We start from the raw sequence: 19384 nt of genomic DNA on the forward strand, positions 1-19384 counted from the left end.
TTCAGCATTTGCTTCAGCTGAACTTCCTGTTACTGATACCGACACAGCTGATTCTCCAGTTTCTTACAATCCTAAAGTGCTTCATAAAGTTTCTTCTTGGGAGCATGTGCATTCTAAGTGAGATGTGTTTACATCTTCTGATGCTGTAGATGCTGATGATGGAAGGTGGGTTGTTCATGTCTCTAGTGGTAAAACTGTTACTCCTTCTAATGCTTTAGATTGCCTTGTATTCTGATTGGAAAGAGAGGGGATGCTGAATTGTATCATGTTGGAGAAGGTAAAGTAAAAAAACAAACATATTAAGCTTGTTCATAGATTTGTAAAGAATGAAAAATTACAATGTTTCTGTCATTTCCCTTAATTAACAGTTTGGTAAATTTGCATAAAAGGCTTATCACTTTGAGTGGTGCCAGCATCTTCCATATGACATTATTTGTTTATTGGATACCCATTTGATTTTCTTTCATTATAGGACACAGTTTCAAATAGTCTAGGGATGAATTCCTCTTCTGACATTTTTATCTGACAAATGAAGCCATGTGCATGGACTTACTAGATGTTTCAATGTTCACTCCTGATACAGGCGTTGTCTTATAATTTAAGTGCATAGATAAGCTATTATGTCTAGTAGCAAATTATGCTTCCACAGATTTGCACAGAGTGGTTCAGTTATCTAAGTCTGTCTTACCATTTCTTAGGGTCTCCACAGATATTCTGTGGATCAAGGATTTCAGTTTTCATGTAAGGCACGTTACCAAGAAAATTACAACTGTAGTGAAAATCTGGAGTGTAAAGATCCCAGGCCCAGCCTCAGTCAAACTTCCAGAAAGCCTGTACTTACTGCAGAGGATATTGCTATATACCTTAGATGACTAGAAATACATAACCCAACCAATACAGAATCCCATTCAGGCAAAGTAAAATATGTGTCTATGATCTTATCAGCAATAGACTTTAAAGTCCAGGTAATCCACTCACTATGAAAAGAAGAATGTGTGCAAAATACATTCTGGAAACATAGGAAGTAAGATGCAGAAATATCTGCTTCGATGGTTAACAAGATCCCAGTTTTACTCCTCAACTATTCAATAGTGTCTTGAAAATCAGAAGCTAAAAATAGTGTTGTACAGGGTGGGCAATAAGACCTGATACCAGCACACCTTTTAACTGTCCAGATTTTTGTCTCATATCTTTGGTCTGTTCCTCAAAAATTTGTGGTTTTCTGGCAAATCACTGGGATGATCTGAGGAATGACGTCATTAAACAATGACATATGTTTCAGTTTCAGACTTCAAATCTTTCAGAAAATGTATATTAAAACAAACCATGTTACTCAAACAAGTTTATTAGAGCAATATGTACTATATGTCCCTATTTCTGGGCATTGGTCCCCCATTTTACTGGGCTTTGTCCAGATTTCTTGCACTAAGAGGTTGAGAGGTATGGATACCAGACATAGTTGCCAGAAATTCTGTACAAAAAGAATGAAGCTAGATATTCTATCCAGCAACAACTGAGTCTATAACAATAACAGCATAAAAGGGTACAAAGCTAGACAAATATCATGCACTGGGATTTGTCCAACTATTAAGATGAGTCACCCTACGGCTGTACATTAAGTGTATAGACAAGGTACAGCTGTGGCACTAAAAAAGGGTTGAAGGTGGAAAACCATGACATGACATAACATTATAAGCCACTGAGTAAGGAAAATACCTAGTTTACTCTTCTATTGGTTTATTTTTCAACTTGCAAAGAATTTAATGTTTTATTTTCATGTTATCAAGCAATGCTCATAAAAAAAAAAAACAAATTAAAAATATATGCTAGCATTGACAATTACAACTAAACACTAACCTTGAGTTGCAGTATTCAAATGTGTTCCTTCCTATTATCAGTATCATGGACCAGTCAGATGTACTAGAACCAAGGCAAAAAACTTACCATGGATTATAGTTGGAATAAATATTTTATGACTCCTTGAGCCACTCCATGGAAAGCCTATCATAAAATTAACAACCGTAAGGTATTTGAAATAATGTTTTAAATTAAATCCAAATATCTGTAATCATTGTAGAAGTAAAGCAGAAAATAGTATGCACACTGAAAGTTTTGAACTGCGTTTATGGCAACTGGGAAGAAATGGAGAAATAGCCAAGTGGACACTGTAATGTCTGCGTGGAGGAATTACAATGCCCCATTTGAGATTTACCTGACACCTGCAACAACAAAGACCACAGAAGTACCTCACCAAGAGTGCTGTTTTTATAATCTTGAAACCTCTTTCTTGTTCCACAGATCACGGAAATTAATCACTTTTATACTAATTTCTAAAACCTTTATTTTGGAAACTGCTTAAAAAAACTCAGACTTGGTGCTACCTTAACTGAAGAACTCCTAAAACATCTAAAGATCACTGCATATGTAGTTACATGCCTTGTCACTATCTTGTTTAAAAAAGGCAGGAATTGAATAACTTATGTAATGTTATTTAGGTTATATGATATGCAGCAATATATATGATATGTTTGTAAATGTGAACTTGTTAATACAGTTTCATTACTTTTGTATAAATGTAAATTTGTCTATGTCACAAGTGATAATTCAATAAAAGTGTTTAATAAAAAAAGAACACCTTTTCCATTTTGCCACAAAAAAAAAAAAAAAAAAAAAAAAAAAAACATATCCCTGAACTGCAGAGGAAGGTAATCCTAGTTTAGCTTCATAAAGTGATTCCTACTGTGTATTTAATATTTTCTGTTCCATTGCTCCTGCCTGTACTCTGTTTATGGTATTGGAAGAACTAATTCATATATAGCTTTTTGACTACTTACGTTATAATAATCTTCTCTACATCCCACAGCATTGCTTTGCTTTCATCCTCTTTTTGGGAATAAGAAGGCACTGTCTGACTTCATCATACATTTGCATGATAAATCTCATCTGGGAAACTATGTTAGTCCAGTATTCCTGGTTTTATTAAAGGGATTTAACAACATCAGCCATAACCTTCTTCTATACCTTCTTGCCAGCTGTGGTCTTTCCCTGGATTCTGTACAGTAGTTTAAGAGTTATCTTGAAAGAATGACTGAAACTGATGCCTGGCTGACACAGTTTCTGTCCCTTAGCAGTTTGCTGGGGCATCCTGCAGGGCTGAGTGCCTAAGCCCTCATTTTTACTACTTTGTCACTACAGTAAACTCTCAGTTAACCGGCACCCATGGGGATTGTCAGATGCCGGATAACTGTAGTTTCTGGTTGCTTGAGAGTTACTATTAAAAATAGGCCCGACTAATACTAGACCCTATACTATTTGTTTGCTTTTACTTGTTCTCAGGTTGGGGAGAGAGGGAATTTATTCTTATCTTCTGTTTTAAAACTTTAAAACTAAAAGCATAAGGTACGTTTCTGCAGGGGGGAAACAGAAAGTGCAACACATAAAAATTGGACTGTATTTCTTAGATATTTTTTTTTCTGGTTGTTGGAGAGTGTTGGTTGCTTGAGTTTCAGTTAACTGGGAGTTTACTGTAGTATATCAGGATACTGTAGAGAAGCTAGGCTGCTACAGTATGCATCTGTCTTCACCTTTGTTATACTTAGTGTCACAATCAAAATATAAAATTGTTGTTTAAGTATTCAGTAAGTCTAGGGTGTGAGTCATGTGATTAGGACAGGGGCTTCAGTTTAGAGTAAACGTTTGATGTGAAAGCATCTCTGGGGGTTCTTTCTGTACTATCCTGAACTGTTGTGTTTAGCATCATGTTGCTCTTCTGACTTGGCATGCTGTCCAAAGCAAACTTGTTTGGGACACTTGTACAGTACATTTTATGTTTTAATCTACATTTTGCAGTATTGTTGCTATCATGTATGTACTGGCCACCCCTCAGCTATAGGTCAGCAGTAAACCTGAGTGAGGCTTATAAATGAAAACCATCCATTTGGGCTTACTCTGCATTTCTCTCTCTCTCCAAACAGCTCATTTTTACTGTGCAGTAGTTCTGAATCTTAGTGAAAAAAGACAAAAAGAAAAACTGTTGCAAAACACAAAGATGCCAAACAGGAGCAAAAGGATGAGCCACTCCACAGTAAAAAATGTACCTATTCAGGCCAAATTCAATAAAACCAATTCTGGACTTTATTGAAGAAAATGAAACAAATGATAAGCGCTTTCGTCCTGACCACTTCAGAACTTCATCAGATAATGAATTATTTTACACAAACCATTTATATAGTACAGAGGAAACTGGGTAAAACAGTCATTAAAAGTTAATAAGTTATTTAAAATGACACACCCCCTTAAAGAAAAATCATGTAAAAAACATGCTTTATTTATGAAAACTGGTTAAAATGCATAAATAAATGTGGAAAATTCAAATTGTATTTTAAAAACATAATAAAATATATAATTTAATAGTACAGAAGAAATATAAAATTAAAAAAAAAACATTGTTATCTTTCTAAAGCTTTTAGTTTCAACAGAGAGCTAATGGAAATGTGTTCATTTAGGCCTGGCCAACTTGATGCATTGAGACGCAGTTGCCAGTAAACCTCTCTCCTTTCTAACAAAAGTGACCAGGCACCACCTCGAGGTTCTGTTTTAATATTGTCAATGACAGTGAAGTGAAAAGAGTGACCAGTATTTTCCATAATGTGCTTACTAAGTGCATTTGTATCTTTTTTTGATTTTATATCAGACAAATGTTCGTAAATTCGGTTCTTTAATTTACGGTCAGTTTTTCCAATGTAAAAATAGCTACAACAGTTACATAGGGCACAATAAATAATCCTTTCAGATCCACAGTTAAATTTTTGATGTAATTTCACTTCAGACTTGTTTATCAGAAAAATGCCCCCTTCCTTAATGTGTTTGCAATATTTACACATGGCACACTTTTTCATGTGCCCAACATTATTCACTCCCTTTGGTTTAATCTCAAAAATGTTTTTTTAAGTTTCTGCCTTTCTTGAATACTATGATAGGGTGTGAATCAATGAAAGTTCTATTGGCTTTCTCTAGGTTTAGAATGATCCAATTAGTTTCCAAGATTTTCCTTAATGCAAAACTGTCATTGGTATATATAGTCATAAAAGATGTCTTATAGTCCCTTTTAAGTTCTTGATTCTGCACACTTATAGACTAGGTAAAATTATTGGCATTGGTGATGCTGTTATCAATGTCTGTTATTAAGGGGCTAAAATGCCCTCTCTCCCTTTTATTTACTACCTCTAACATAATGTCAGTAATAAACTTGCACGGGTAGCCTCTTCTTGAAAACATGGCTTTCAAATTGTCACATTTGCTAAGGAAATCATCCATATCAGATAGCATTCAGGCCGCCCTCACAAAATGAGACAAAATGGATTATTAACTTACGAGCAGACCAACTCCCAAGTCTGAATAGTGTCATACCACTAAAAACAATGTTAAAAGCCAGGAGACCTACCATTGGTTGATTTAAGGGTGTGCCTGTTCAAAGGCTTAGTTATTGACCTAAAGTTTAACATTTACATGCGCCACTACATCTCATATGCCATTGATTAGAATGAAGGTGTGCACACAATGAAGAATAGTGATTGGGAGAAATACTTTTTGAATGAACAGATTTGCACATAAACATCTGGGGGATGTCCTTTAAATAGTTACTTTCAGTCCCATTGTTTTAACGATCTGAGGAAGATATTGTTGAAAGCGCTTATCGTGGATATTAAGGGACTATTTCATATGCTTTTAAGTTCACATTAAATTTGCAGTTTTTATCTGTTATATATTGAATTCAGTTTTGGTGGTGCAGCATGTTTGTCTTTTTGTATTTCTACTTTTACTAGCTAGCACCTTAGCAGTGGTAGATACATTTTGATTAGAACCTAGTAATATTTGTTACCTTATGAGAGAAGGTAGCATTTCTACTGTTCTGGACACTTGACCTCCTACTGGTATTGATTTAAAGTTGTGATTTGAATAGCTATCATGCCTTTCTTGTCTGCTTTTAATTGTTCAGCTGTGTTCACCATCGCTGTCCATATCACTAAGCTACACATTGCACAGAGGTTGGGCACAGTCCATTATATAGACGCATGTCCCTGAAATTGAACTGTGACTTTAGGCCTATCCTACCTTTTTCCCCATACATATTACCATATCTTCAACTTCTGCTGTCAAGGTGTTCAACCAGTGCAGCTAGGTACCTAACATCTGCATCTTCCTGCAACCCTCACCACCCAGCTACAGTTCACATCACTTTACATTGTGAAGTGGTATCTAGCCTCTCTCCTTTGTGCATCTGAAAAGTTTTCATCACTTCCAGCTTGATAGCTGTAATACAGTTTTCTACTGTCTTAAAAAGCTCTTATCCAAAAACATATGGGCCTATTGTCTTCTATACTCTGTAAGGATCCCCCCACTCAGGTGTTAAGCCTCTAATATAGTACACCCTTTACCTTGTCAAGTAAATCCAGTTTGACATCCTCACTGTGCTGAGTTATTTAAAACATATCTTGCAAATCCTTGAATATATCTGAGGCATAAACAAAACTCTCAAACTACTCAGCAGCAAATTAAAATCCCATATAATACACCATTACTCAAAAACACTACATAGAGGAGTAACCATACTGACCCATACGTTGTCCTTAAGGTATCATGGGCTAGCAAAAATAGCATGGTAATGTACTAGCTACAGGTGACTCCATAGTAAGACACACTGACACTCCACTCATAAGGCATAACCAAGATACTGTGATGGTGCGTTGCCTCTCTGGAGCCAGTATATAACAGGTGGCTATGGCATTCCAGATACCACTGTGACATAGTTGTTTTTCATGTGGGTCTGAGTAACTTGTGGCAAAGTTCCTTGGATTATATAAAGAATGACCAGACTAAACTCTCTGAGTATACATCCAAGACTGGTGCTCAGCTAATCTTGAGCAGCACTCTACCTTCACCAACAATGATGTCTCAACAGAAACTAAAGATAATTAACTTCAATAAATGGCTTATCAGTTGATGCCATTCAATGGGAGTTCAATGTAACAGTCTAGAGGGAGACTGCTGACAGTCCTACCTGCTTCATGAAGGATGACCTGCACTTTTTACCTCGTGGTTTTTGTATACTGGCCAAAATTTCTCCACCCCATAATGCTATACATAGGCAAGATGAACCTTCTCCAACTACCAAACTAACTAACCAGGCCAGAATAGTTCTAATGTGGTATTGTTTTAATAAAAAAATGCTGTCTCTAGAAGCCATCAAAACACTAGAACATACTGACATCTGCATTGTTACTGGTACATAATTTGCTGTGAGCTGCAGAGTTGGAATCTATTCCAAACTGATAAGTACACTTTTTGCAACTTAATTTGCACTGCACTGTATTTATACACGTGCCTATTATTTATAGTGATGCTGTATTGTTTCTGTCTCTTGTTGTCTCCACTGTGTTTTTTTCTCAGGGTAGCTCAAGCTAGTTTCAGGGAGGGGGTTGCTGAGCCAGCCCACATCCTAGCTGTTAGTCCTTGCCTGAGGTGTATTTTCACTGCTGTAATTTCAATACAGACTGCATTTCTGTGAACTGCTGGAAAGCTGATAGATTTGCTGTGAGCTGCAGAGTTGGAATCTATTCTAAACTGATAAGTACACTTTTTGCAACTTAATTTACACTGTGCTGTATTTATACACTTGCCTATTATTTATAGTGATGCTGCATTGTTTCTGTCTCTTGTTGTCTCCACTGTATTTTTTTCTCAGGGTAGCTCAAGCTAGTTTCAGGGAGGGGGTTGTTGAGCCAGCCCACATCCTAGCTGTTAGTCATTGCCTGAGGTGTATTTCACTGCTGTAATCCAATACAGACTGCATTTCTATGAACTGCTGGAAAGCTGATAGATTTGCTGTGAGCTGCATAACTGGAATCTATTTCAAACTGATAAGTACACTTTTTGCAACTTAATTTGCACTGTGCTGTATTTATACAATTGCCTATTATTTATAGTGGTGCTGTACTGTTTCTTTCTCTTGTTGTCTCCACCACTGTGTTTCTCCCATCCACCCTGCTTGTTCCTGTTTTGGTGTTAATCTTTGGTGGCTTTGAAACTGCCCGCCCCTCTTGTAAGTTTGTATTTGGATACTCCTTCTGGGCCTATCTCATTTGCTCACTCAACTGAGTGCAGTGAGATCATATTGTGATTTCAGGCACTCCTACTGTGTACAAAGAGAGCATTTGAAAAGGACAACCCCTGTAGCCTCTTAATCCTGCTGTGTTCCCTCCCTCAAAAAAAAAAAAAAATATATATATATATATATATATATATATATATATATATATATATTCAGCGGCTCTTACCGTAACCATCATAGTTGGTGTTCTGCGTACTGTTATCTGTTCAGTTGTTCTTACTCTGCACTTATTACTGCTTGTTAGTAGCCTTCTTATTTAATGCCTTCTGCACTTGTTTTTTAGTCATTTGTTAATTTAATTGCATTTAATTAAACTGTATTTGCCATAATATTGATACACGTGTGCTAGACTGCACTGCATTTGAATTGTATTTACTGCTGTTTTAGCTGCTTTTCTGTAAAAAAAAAATCCTAGCTTGTTTCCTGCCTTTCCTGTAACTTGTCTAGTCCAGATACAGACTTGCTGTATCCAGGACTGTTTGTAAGCTCCTGAGTCCCCCAAGCCTTTCTGTGTTGGAGGGAATCATTCTAGCTTATCAGTGGGAGTGGTAAGCACTAGACAGCCTATCTACCACAGGAAGAGAGGTTTCTGGCCCAGAAATTATAGTTTATTGGCCTTTTGGGAAGCTCTTTCATCTCTTTCAACCTTCTGATTCAAAAGCCTGTGTTTGTGCTTGTTTCCTGCCTTCACTGTTACTAGTCTAGTCCAGGTACAGATTTGCTGTATACAGGACTCCTTGTAAGCTTCTGAGCCCCCCCCCCAAGCCTTTCTGTGTTGGAGGGAAACCTTCTAGCTTATGAGTGGGAGTGGTAAGCATTAGGTAGCCTATCTACCACAAGAGGAGTGGTTCCTGGCCCAGAAATTGTAGCTACTGGCTGTTTGGGCAGCTTTTTCCTATCTCTTTCAACTTTCTGGTTTAAAAGCTGCACTTGCGCTTGTTTCCCACCTTTCCTGTTACTAGCCTAGTCCAGATACAGAGTTGCTGTATCCAGGACTGTTGGTAAGCTTCTGAGCCCCGCAAGCCTTTCTGTGTTGGAGGGAAGCCTTCTAGCTTATCAATGGGAGTGGTAAGCACTAGGTAGCCTATCTACCACAAGAGGAGTGGTTCTGGCCCAGAAATTGTAGTTTATTGGCCATTTGGGCAGTTTTTTCCATCTCTCTCAACTTTCTGGTTTTAAAGCCTGTGTTTGCACTTGATCCCCACCTTTCCCATAACTAGTCTAGTCCAGGAAAATATTTGCTGTATCCAGGACTGTTTGCAAGCTTCTGAGCCCACCAAGCGTTTGTGTTGGAGTGCAGCCTTCTAGCTTATCAGTGGGAGTGGTAAGTACTAGGTAGCCTGTCTACCACAAGAGGAGTGGTTCCTGGCCCAGGAATTGTAGTTTATTGATCAATCGGAAAGTTGTCCATCTCTTTCAACTTTCTGGTTTAAAAGACCACACCTGCGCTTGTTTCCCATCTTTCCTGTAACTAATCTACTGGAAAGCACTAGAAAGCTTTAAACTGATACAAGCCTTCTAGCTTAAAAAGTGAGACTTTGGAGTGATTATCAGTTTTCTGTATTTTCTTGCTGTACTTAACTGTTTTCCATCTAAACGCTGATTTTCCAGCACTTATTGTGATTTAAAAGCTTGTTTTTTTTCACATATTGTACTTATTTGACTGCCTGCACTTTTAAAAAGTTGTTTTTTGTTTAAATACATTGTTTAACTGTTGTAGGATATACACTAAAGTGTGATAGCCTTTTCTGATCGCTTGTAGTTGTGTAAAGCTGTTTTAAGTGTACCTTTTACTGTTTTTGCCTTATCTTTTCAAAAAAAATGTCTTGTTTCCTGCCTTTCTAATCTATTATAGTCCAGTTTTCAGGCTAGTGCTGAATTCAGGGCTGTGTTACAAGTTTGAGTTGCCCATACCTTACTTGGATAGAGGGAAGTTTCTCTGTTCACCTGTGAGAGAGGAGAACTTTGAGCAGCCATCTATCCCTGAAGGAGTGGTTCCAGCCCAGAAGTTAGTAGTCTATACACACTGAGCAGAGTGGAGGAGAGGTGTTGACTACAACTCTTAGCTGAGATATATAAGTACCCTGTTTTTTTCGATTTATACTGATTATTGCTTCTAGCAATTTATATATAGCACTTTTTATTGCCTGCTGCACAGTTTTTGAGTGTATTTTTATTGCTATTAACTAATCTGCATGGGTAACTGATTTGTTTGCAGTTAAAAAAGCATTCTGTAGAGTCTCATTGCTCCTTTATCTGTTTAAAAACTTTCATTTTGTGGCTTCCTGTAGTGCTTACTGTCTGTAGGCTAATAGCTTTAGTATGTCCTAGTCAGAATTGCTGGCTCTGGGCTTGTTTGTTTATACAGTGATTGTTCAAAGCACATGAACAGGCTATCTTGAGTTAGCTGAAGCCTTTCTTTACCTTGGCTAGATTGTGTTAATTGGCTGCTGGCTAGTGGGGGCTGGTTCTTTTGTGTTTTTGTAAAAAAAAAAAAAAAGTTGTCTAAGGTTGTATCTTCTTTTTTTTTAAGCCCTAACTTTGAGAGGCTTTCTGTCTATACACACTGAGCAGAGTGGAGGAGAGGTGTTGACTACAACTCTTAGCTGAGATATATAAGTATCCTGTTTTTTTTCGATTATTTATACTGATTATTGTTTCTAGCAATTTATATATAGTACTTTTTATTGCCTACTGCACAGTTTTTGAGTATATTTTTATTGCTATTAACTAATCTGCACGGGTAACTGATTTGTTTGCAGTTAAAAAACCATTCTGTAGAGTCTCATTGCTCCTTTATCTGTTTAAAAACTTTCATTTTGTGGCTTTCTGTAGTGCTTACTGTCTGTAGGCTAATAGCTTTAGTATTGGCCCCACCCTGTTGGTGTCTTGCTGTTATAATTGGTGGCTTTGCAGTTGCCTGCCCCTACTGTAAATCTGATCTGGGACACTCCTCCCAGTCTAGTGTCATTAGCTCATTCTACCTAATACAGAGAGAACATTTGATAAGGCCTTCTGTTTCTCCATTTTCCCTTTCAAAAAAAAAAAAACAATTTTGCCTGAATCTCCTTAGTTCTTACTGTGCTTCTCAAACATTTTGGAAATATAGAGTATATTTTAGAGCATTTATTATAACTGTAATTGCCTTAATATTGCTACAACTCAAGTGCTCTAGGTTGCACTGCATCTGAAGTGTTTTAGCTGCTTTTCTGTATATATAGACTTCTCTGTATATGTAGACTAGCTGTTTATTCTGCTGTGTTACTGCCTCTTAAATCGTTTTTCAGTTGTGCACTTGCCTTGCTTCATTTAAGAAGTTTTAAATTGCTAATTTTGTAGAGTTTTAATTGCATTTGCTGTTTATGACTACACACTCAAGTGTGTTAGCCTTTTCTGTGTTTATTTACTGTATTATTGCATTGTTTAGCCTGTTTTAACAAAACAAAATATGATCTTGTTTGCTTGTTTCCCACCTTTTCTAGCCAGTCCATATCCCAGGCTTTGATTGTCTCAGGACTTTATTTTCTGTGCTCAGAGCTATCCATCCTTGCTGTGGTAGAGGGAAGTCCTACTGCTGACTAGTGGGACTGGTGAGCATTGTACTGCCTATCTAACACTAGAGGAGTGGTTTCCAGCTTTGAAATTGTAATTTTATTAGCCTTTTTGGGCTGATTTCTATCCCTTTCAACTTTCTGGCTTAAAAACGTGTGTGTTTGCACATTTTTCACATCGTGCAGCACTGCGAGGCTACAGTTAAACTATTCCAGGTGCCAGAAAGTCTGCTCTTCAAATTTACCCTTAGAACTAGCTGGTTTCTCATTAGTAGCACTAAAATCTGAACCCCTGTGACTAGCACTTGCTCTAGAACCTGCTGGAAAGCACTAGGAAGCCTGAAACTGATTCAAGCACTCAGCTCTCCTTGTCAGTAAGGAGAAATTAATCATAGGCACTAAACAGCTTATAATTGCAAAGTACCCTGCAAAGGTAAGGGAAAACAGCTCTTAAACTTTACAAAAAAGCACCTAAACAGGCATGTCCAAGGGACAGCTTCCGGTGATGTCTCCTGTCCACCTGGTGAATCTGGGCATACTGGGGCAGTGCGGCAACTGCCTCATGTACACAGATAATCCTCTTCTCCTACCACCCAACACTACAACCTATGAGAGATGCACTTACATAGCCAAACTGGAAGCAAAGCTCTCTCTGGCCAAGATTGTGCTAGTCAGTCAAGAGGAGAAGGTTAACACCTGCATTACACCTCCAGCAACTCATAGCCCTTCAAAACCCACACCATCAACACCCACACATAGCAACACTAAACCCACATATGCAGAGGCCCTTAACATTAACCTGCCCAAGCAACAAGGACCTCCGAAGCCAAAACGCAAACAAACACCAGTCACAACCAAAGTGACACATAGCTCACAACACCAGTGTGCCACCCAACAACAGCCCCTAAGGCAAGACAATGTACCCAACACTTTAGTCATAGGTGACTCTATAGTCAGGCACAGTGATGTCCCACTCACCAGGCTGAACAAGGAGAAAATTACAGTCAGCTGCTTGTCGGGTGCCAGGATCCGCCACATAACACATGCACTCAAGTCACTCCACAACAAGTACAAATATGATTCTGTCATTGCCCATGCTGGAGTGAATGACTTGAGACGTACCTCCCTGGACTGCATGAAAAGAGACATGGAAGAGCTCTTGTATCATGTGACCCAGGCAGGTATGACCCTAGCCCTGAGTAGCATCCTGTCTTCACCCAGAATGATATCACAGTATAAGGACAAAATGATTTACTTCAACAATTGGCTAAGCTTTTGGTGTCATTCAAAGGGGATCCAGTATTTGTCTGCCTGAGAAGACATGATCGACAAACCACGATGCTTTGCCAGAGATGGCCTGCACCTGTCACCCCTGGGATTCAGGTTACTGGCTAAAGCTCTTACCACCCCCTATAGTACCTTTTTTAGGCAAGGTTTAAAGGATAAAACCACCACCATAACAGATACAAGCATGCAAAATCTGAAGGTAATGCTAGAAGTCTAAACCTCAAAATGCACTCTCTCGAGGCACTCCTAAAAATGGAGAACATCGATATCTGTTCAGCAACTGATACCTGGTTCAAGGCTCCAGAGAGCACCCCTGCAATACCAGGCTACAATTCCTACCATACTTTTTGGCCACAAAACCAAGACTGAAACACTAAAGGTGGAGGAGTGTCCATATTCACCAAGGATACTGACACCTCCAGGCTAGCTGCCCAACACAATGCATCTGAAATTCTCCAGGTGCAACTAACACTAGGTAAGACTGCAATCCAAATTGTAGCTTGCTACAGATCCCCCACCATGCCCCAAGATTCTCATTAAACCTTTCTAAACATACTGGAAAATATTATGATACAACCAAACACCCTAATACTGGGTGATTTCAACTGCCCTGCCATTAATTGGGAAAACTACTCGGGTACCAACTCCTTTTCCCAGTGGTTCTTGGAATTCATAAATTCCAACACCCTGGATCAACTAATCCATTGTCACACCAGGGGCTCCAATAACCTAGACCTGGTCATTACCAACATTGGAGATAGATGCTCCACACCAGTGGTCACCCCCTCATTGGTCAGGTCTGACCATAAGCAAATCACCTTTGACATCCACATCCCACCCCCACTCGCCAGTAAGGAAACCTCCTTAAAAAACTTCTCCAAAGCCAACTTCATGCTACTGAAGTCAGAAGTGACAAACTTCACAACACCCACGCAGACGGGATCTGGAAGTTCGACTGCAGAATCCTACACTAAGGCACTGTACGAGCACATCCACTCATGCATGAATCGTGCCATCCCAAATAGAACCAAGATGCTCTTCTCCAAAAAAAGGAAGCCAATCTGGTGGTCTCCTGCCATAAACAAACTATACAACAGAAGGAAGAAACTGTTGCAGAAAAGAGGAAAATCCCAGGATGCAAAAACTCCCTCACCAGCCTCAGTAAGAAGCTGAGATCCCTCATAAAATCCTCAAAAGCTAGTTACAAAAATAAAATTGCCAAAGATTCCAAAGACAACCACAAAGCATTCTATAGTTATGTCAAGAATCTAAATGGCAATGCTCAGATCTGCTCTGAGCTACAACAGAATGGCATTAAATATACTGATCCCAAGGATATTGCAATATCCTGGCAGATTGATTTAGTGCCAACTTCACCCCCCCTCTCACCCCCTAAAGGGCCCATCTCAATACCAAAAGATTGCCAAATTCCGATAATCACGGCCACACAGGTAGAAACCACACTCTCCAAAGCTAAGAGTACAGCATCCATGGGACCAGATGACATCCCAGGCTGTGTACTACATGAGCTACAAAATGAACTGGCACCTCACCTAAGTGTCATGTTTAATCATAGCCTCACCTCCGGCTTCGTGCCCACTGAGTGGCGCACAGCTACAGTTATCCCGCTCCACAAGGGAGGATCCGCCTTGGATCCCGGGAACTACCGTCACATCAGTCTGACAAGCCTGATCTGCAAGGGCATGAAATGCATTATCATGGAACTTATAAACAAAGACGTTGGCAACCTTAAAACACTGGACCCCATCCCAGTTTGGGTTTGTGAAGGGCCGATCTTGTCTCCTGAATCTGATTGACTTCTTGAAATCAGTCTCCAGAGCTGTGGAAGAGGGTAAGGTGGTCCACACAGCCTATCTGGACCTTGACAAGGCCTTCGACACCATCCCCCACTCTGGAATCATAGATAAACTTACTAAGCTGGGCATAAATCCCTACGTCACTCAATGGGTTGCCAACTGGCTTACTGACAGAACCCAGACTGTAAAAGTAGCCGACTCCAAATCCAGCTCCAGACAAGTGACAAGTGGAATACCTCAGGGTTCAGTCCTGGGACCACTCCTGTTTGGCATCTACTTCTCTGAAGTACAGGCCAACCCTAAGGGACTCTGGCTAACAAAGTTTGCAGATGACTGCAAACTGGGAGCCATTATTGAATCCCCAAATGATGTGGATATTCTACAAAAGGGCCTTACAGAAACAGATGCCTGGTGCCAGAGCCATGGGCTCAATCTTAATGTCAAGAAATGTATAGTTATCCCCTTTGGAAAAAAACATATACCCATGAATTACCACATAGGTGGCAGGACACTAAACATTGAAATTGTGATGAGAGACTTAGGGACACAGGTGGACAGTGGTCTCACTTTCGATAACCACATTGCCACAATAGTCAGGAAATCCTTCTATGTGGCACACCTCATCACTAAGGGCTTTTCATCCAGAAAAAAGGAGGTCATTATCCCACTGTATTCATCCCTCATTAGACCCATTATAGAGTATAATGCCTCATTTGGTGTGTACCTCAAAAGACACCTGCAACAGCTGGAAAGGCCACAGAAATACCTCACTAAAAGAATCACAGGCCTAAAGCAGATGCCATATGCTGACCGTCTAAAAAAACTCCAGCTATACTCTGTGGCATATCGTCTACTCAGAGGCGATCTCTGCTTAACATACAAGGCCATGTCAAGCCCTGAGCTGTTGGACATGCTCCACTTAAAGAAATCCCAGTCCCTCAGAGCCACACACTCCAAGGATCTAAACCTTGTCATCACAATGAACAAAACATGCTGGAGGGATAGGTTCCTGACCCAGAGACTCTCCATACTCTGGAATAGACTGCCCATACATGTCAAGCAGAGCGCCTCATTGGCCCTCTTCAAAAGGAATCTTGATGATTGGATGGGAGATAGGAAATTCACCCCAGGGATCATGTCAGTCACCCTGCTAGACAGGGGTCCAGAGAAGTAAATATTGTGGGAAGAAATATCCAGGGAATTGTTATGGCTAGGCTTGCATAGGCCCTAGGGCCGATAGCCTAGTACCAACCTATGAACCTATAAAAACCCCATTTGCATGGTTTTGTGCGCTGGGCAGCACCGGTTACCTAGGGTTAAATTATTCCTGGCTCCACTAAGTCTCCTCTTCAGTTTTTCACTTGAAACTAGTCTAACTCTCAACCTAAGCACTCAGAAAGCATCCTACAGTCCAGCACTTGCTCAGACCTAATAGCAAGTACTAATATACCCCGACACTTGACTGCCCAGCAGGACAAGGCTCTTTAGCCACCCCTCATCATCCAAGCGACTAAGCAGCTCACCCTACTAATCAGGCATGACCAAACGGCAACTTCAGGTGTACTCTCCAGTCCAGCTGATGAATCTAGGTATCTTGAGGCAATGTTACAACTGCCTCATGTACACAGACAGCCCTCTCCTCCTACCACAAAACACTAACATATGCGAGAGATGCAATTATGCAGCCAAACTGGAGGCTAAGGTCTCTCCACCCAAGACTGGAACAGACAGTCATGAGGAGAATGTTAACACTTGCACCACACCTCCAGCCTCACACAGACCTACTAAACCAGCACTGGCAAAAAATACACATAAATACACAAAAATCATACTCGGAGGCTCTAAATAAAAACCTGCAAAAGCATCAGAGAGCTCCAAAGCAGACATCCACAAAACCTGCACCTCCCGTCACAAACCAGACAACACATAAAACACAAAATCAATGTGCCGCACAATCACAGCCCTTAAGGCAAAATAACATACCTAACACACTAGTAATAGGTGACTCAATAGTCAAGCACACTGATGCCCCACTCACTAGGCTGGACAATGAGAAGGTTACTGTTAGCTGCCTGTCAGGAGCCAGAATCCGCCACATAACACAAGCACTCAGGTCACTCCAGAACAAGTACAAATATGACTCTGTCATTGTTCATGTTGGTGTGAATGACCTGAGACATACCTTCCTGGAATACATAAAAAGAGACATGGAAGAGCTCTCTGATCATGTAGCCCAGGTGGGTATGGCCCTGACCTTGAGTAGCATCCTGCCCTCACCAAGAATGATACCTCAGTATAAAGAAAAAATGATCAATTTCAACAATTGGCTAAGCTTCTGGTGTCATTCAAAGGGGATCCAGTGTCTGTCAGCCTGGGATGACATGCTCGACAAGCCACATTGCTTTGCAAGAGACGGCTTGCACCTGTCACCCCTTGGCTTTTGAATACTGGCCAAGGCTGTTGCTGCCCCCATAATGCCTTTTTTAGGCAAGGCTCAAAATTCAAACCCACCCCGGTAAACAACACAAGTAAAAAAATGAGGGTTATGCTACTCAATGCCAGGAGTTTAAATCTCAAAATGCATGCGCTCGAAGCACTCCTAAGTATGGGGAACATCGACATCTGTGCAGTAACTGAAACCTGGTTCAAGGCTCCAGAGAGCATTCCAGCACTACTGGGCTACAACTCATACCACACATTTCGGCCATAGAACATGGACCGAAACACAAAAGGAGGGAGTGTATCCATATTCATCAAGGATACCCACACCTCCAGGTTAGTGGCGCAGCATGATACCTCTGAGATTATCCATGTGCAACTGACATCGGGCAAATCTGCAATGCAAATTGTGGCCTGCTACAGATTACCCTCCATGACCCAGGACCACCACTCCACCTTTCTGGAGACACTGGAAAACATGAAGGTCCTACCGAACACCCTGATATTGGGCAATTTCAATTACCCTTCCATTAACTGGGAAAACTACTTGAGTACAAACTCCCAGGCTCAGCGCTTCCTGGAATTTATCAATTCAAATGGCCTGGATCAGCTGGTAAACTCCCCTACCAGAGGCCACAACATAGTGGACCTGGTCATCACCAACATCGGTGACAGGTGTTCCATACCGGAGGTCAACCCGTCTCTGGTTAGATCAGACTATAAACTAATCACCCTGAATGTCAACACCCCACCACCATCCCCAATCAAGGAAACCACCGTGAAAAACTTTTCTAAAGCAAACTTCACCTTACTTAAGGCAGAGGTGGTAAGTTTCACAGTCCCCACGCTAAAGGATAACACTGCCCAAGATGCAGAATCCTTTACAATTGCACTCTATGAGCACCTACAAGGATGCATGGATCATGCCATCCATGGCAAAACCAAGACTCACTCCCCTAAGAGAAGGAAACCAGTCTGGTGGAACCCTGCCATAAACAGGTTATTCAACAAAAAGAGGAAACTAGTTCAGAAAAAAAATCAAATCCCAAGAAGGAAAGACATCCCTGATCAGTATCAGTAAGAAACTAAGGTCCCTCATAAAATCATCCAAGGCTAACTTCAAAAGAAAAATAGCCAAGGATTCAAAAGATAACCACAAAGCCTTCTTTAGCTATGTCAAGAATCTAAGTGGCAACTCACAGATATGCTCTGAGCTAGTGCAAAATAGCACAAAATATACTGAACCTACTGATATTGCCAATATCCTGGCAGATAGATTCAGTGCAAACTTCACCTCCCTCTCACCTTCAAAAGGGCCCACAACAATACAGGAAAAGTGTAGTGTCCCGGAAATCACAGAAGCACAGGTGAAAACAGCCCTTTCAAAAGCCAAAAACACAGCATCAATGGGGCCAGATGGTGTCCCAGGCTGCGTCTTGCACGAACTACAAAACAAACTAACCCCCCACCTAAACACGCTGTTCAGCCTCAGCCTCTCCACAGGCTACGTGCCCATAGAATGGTGCACAGCAACGGTTATTCTGCTCCACAAAGGAGGGGCCACAACTGACCCTGGTAACTATCGCCCCATAAGCCTGACTAGCCTGGTCTGCAAGGCTATGGAGCGCATCATCATGGAACTCATTAACAAAGATATTGGGAACCTCCAAACACTTGACCTGACCCAGTTTGGCTTTGTTAAGGGCAGATCATGCCTACTAAACCTGGTTGACTTCTTCGAGACAGTCACCAAGGCCATAGACGAGGGAAAGGTGGTTCACACAGCTTACCTTGATCTCGCTAAGGTGTTCGACATCATTCTTCACTCGTGTATTATAGAAAAACTCACCATCCTGAACATAAACCCCTACGTCACAAGATGGGCTGCCAACTGGCTTACAGACTGAACTCACACAGTAAGAATAGCGGGCTCCAGGTTGGACTCTAAACCAGTCACAAGTGTTGTCTCGCAAGGCTCGGTTCTGGGACCCCTACTGTTCAGCATATATTCCTCAGAAGTACAGGCAAACACAGGAGGACTATGGCTAACCAAATTCGCTGATGATTGCAAACTGGGAGCCATAATTGACTCTCCGGCTGACACGGACATCCTTCAAAAA

This window comes from Protopterus annectens, chromosome 4.part1, assembly GCF_019279795.1.
Source record: "Protopterus annectens isolate FY-2018-M chromosome 4.part1, PAN1.0, whole genome shotgun sequence".
Taxonomy (NCBI): domain Eukaryota; kingdom Metazoa; phylum Chordata; order Ceratodontiformes; family Protopteridae; genus Protopterus; species Protopterus annectens.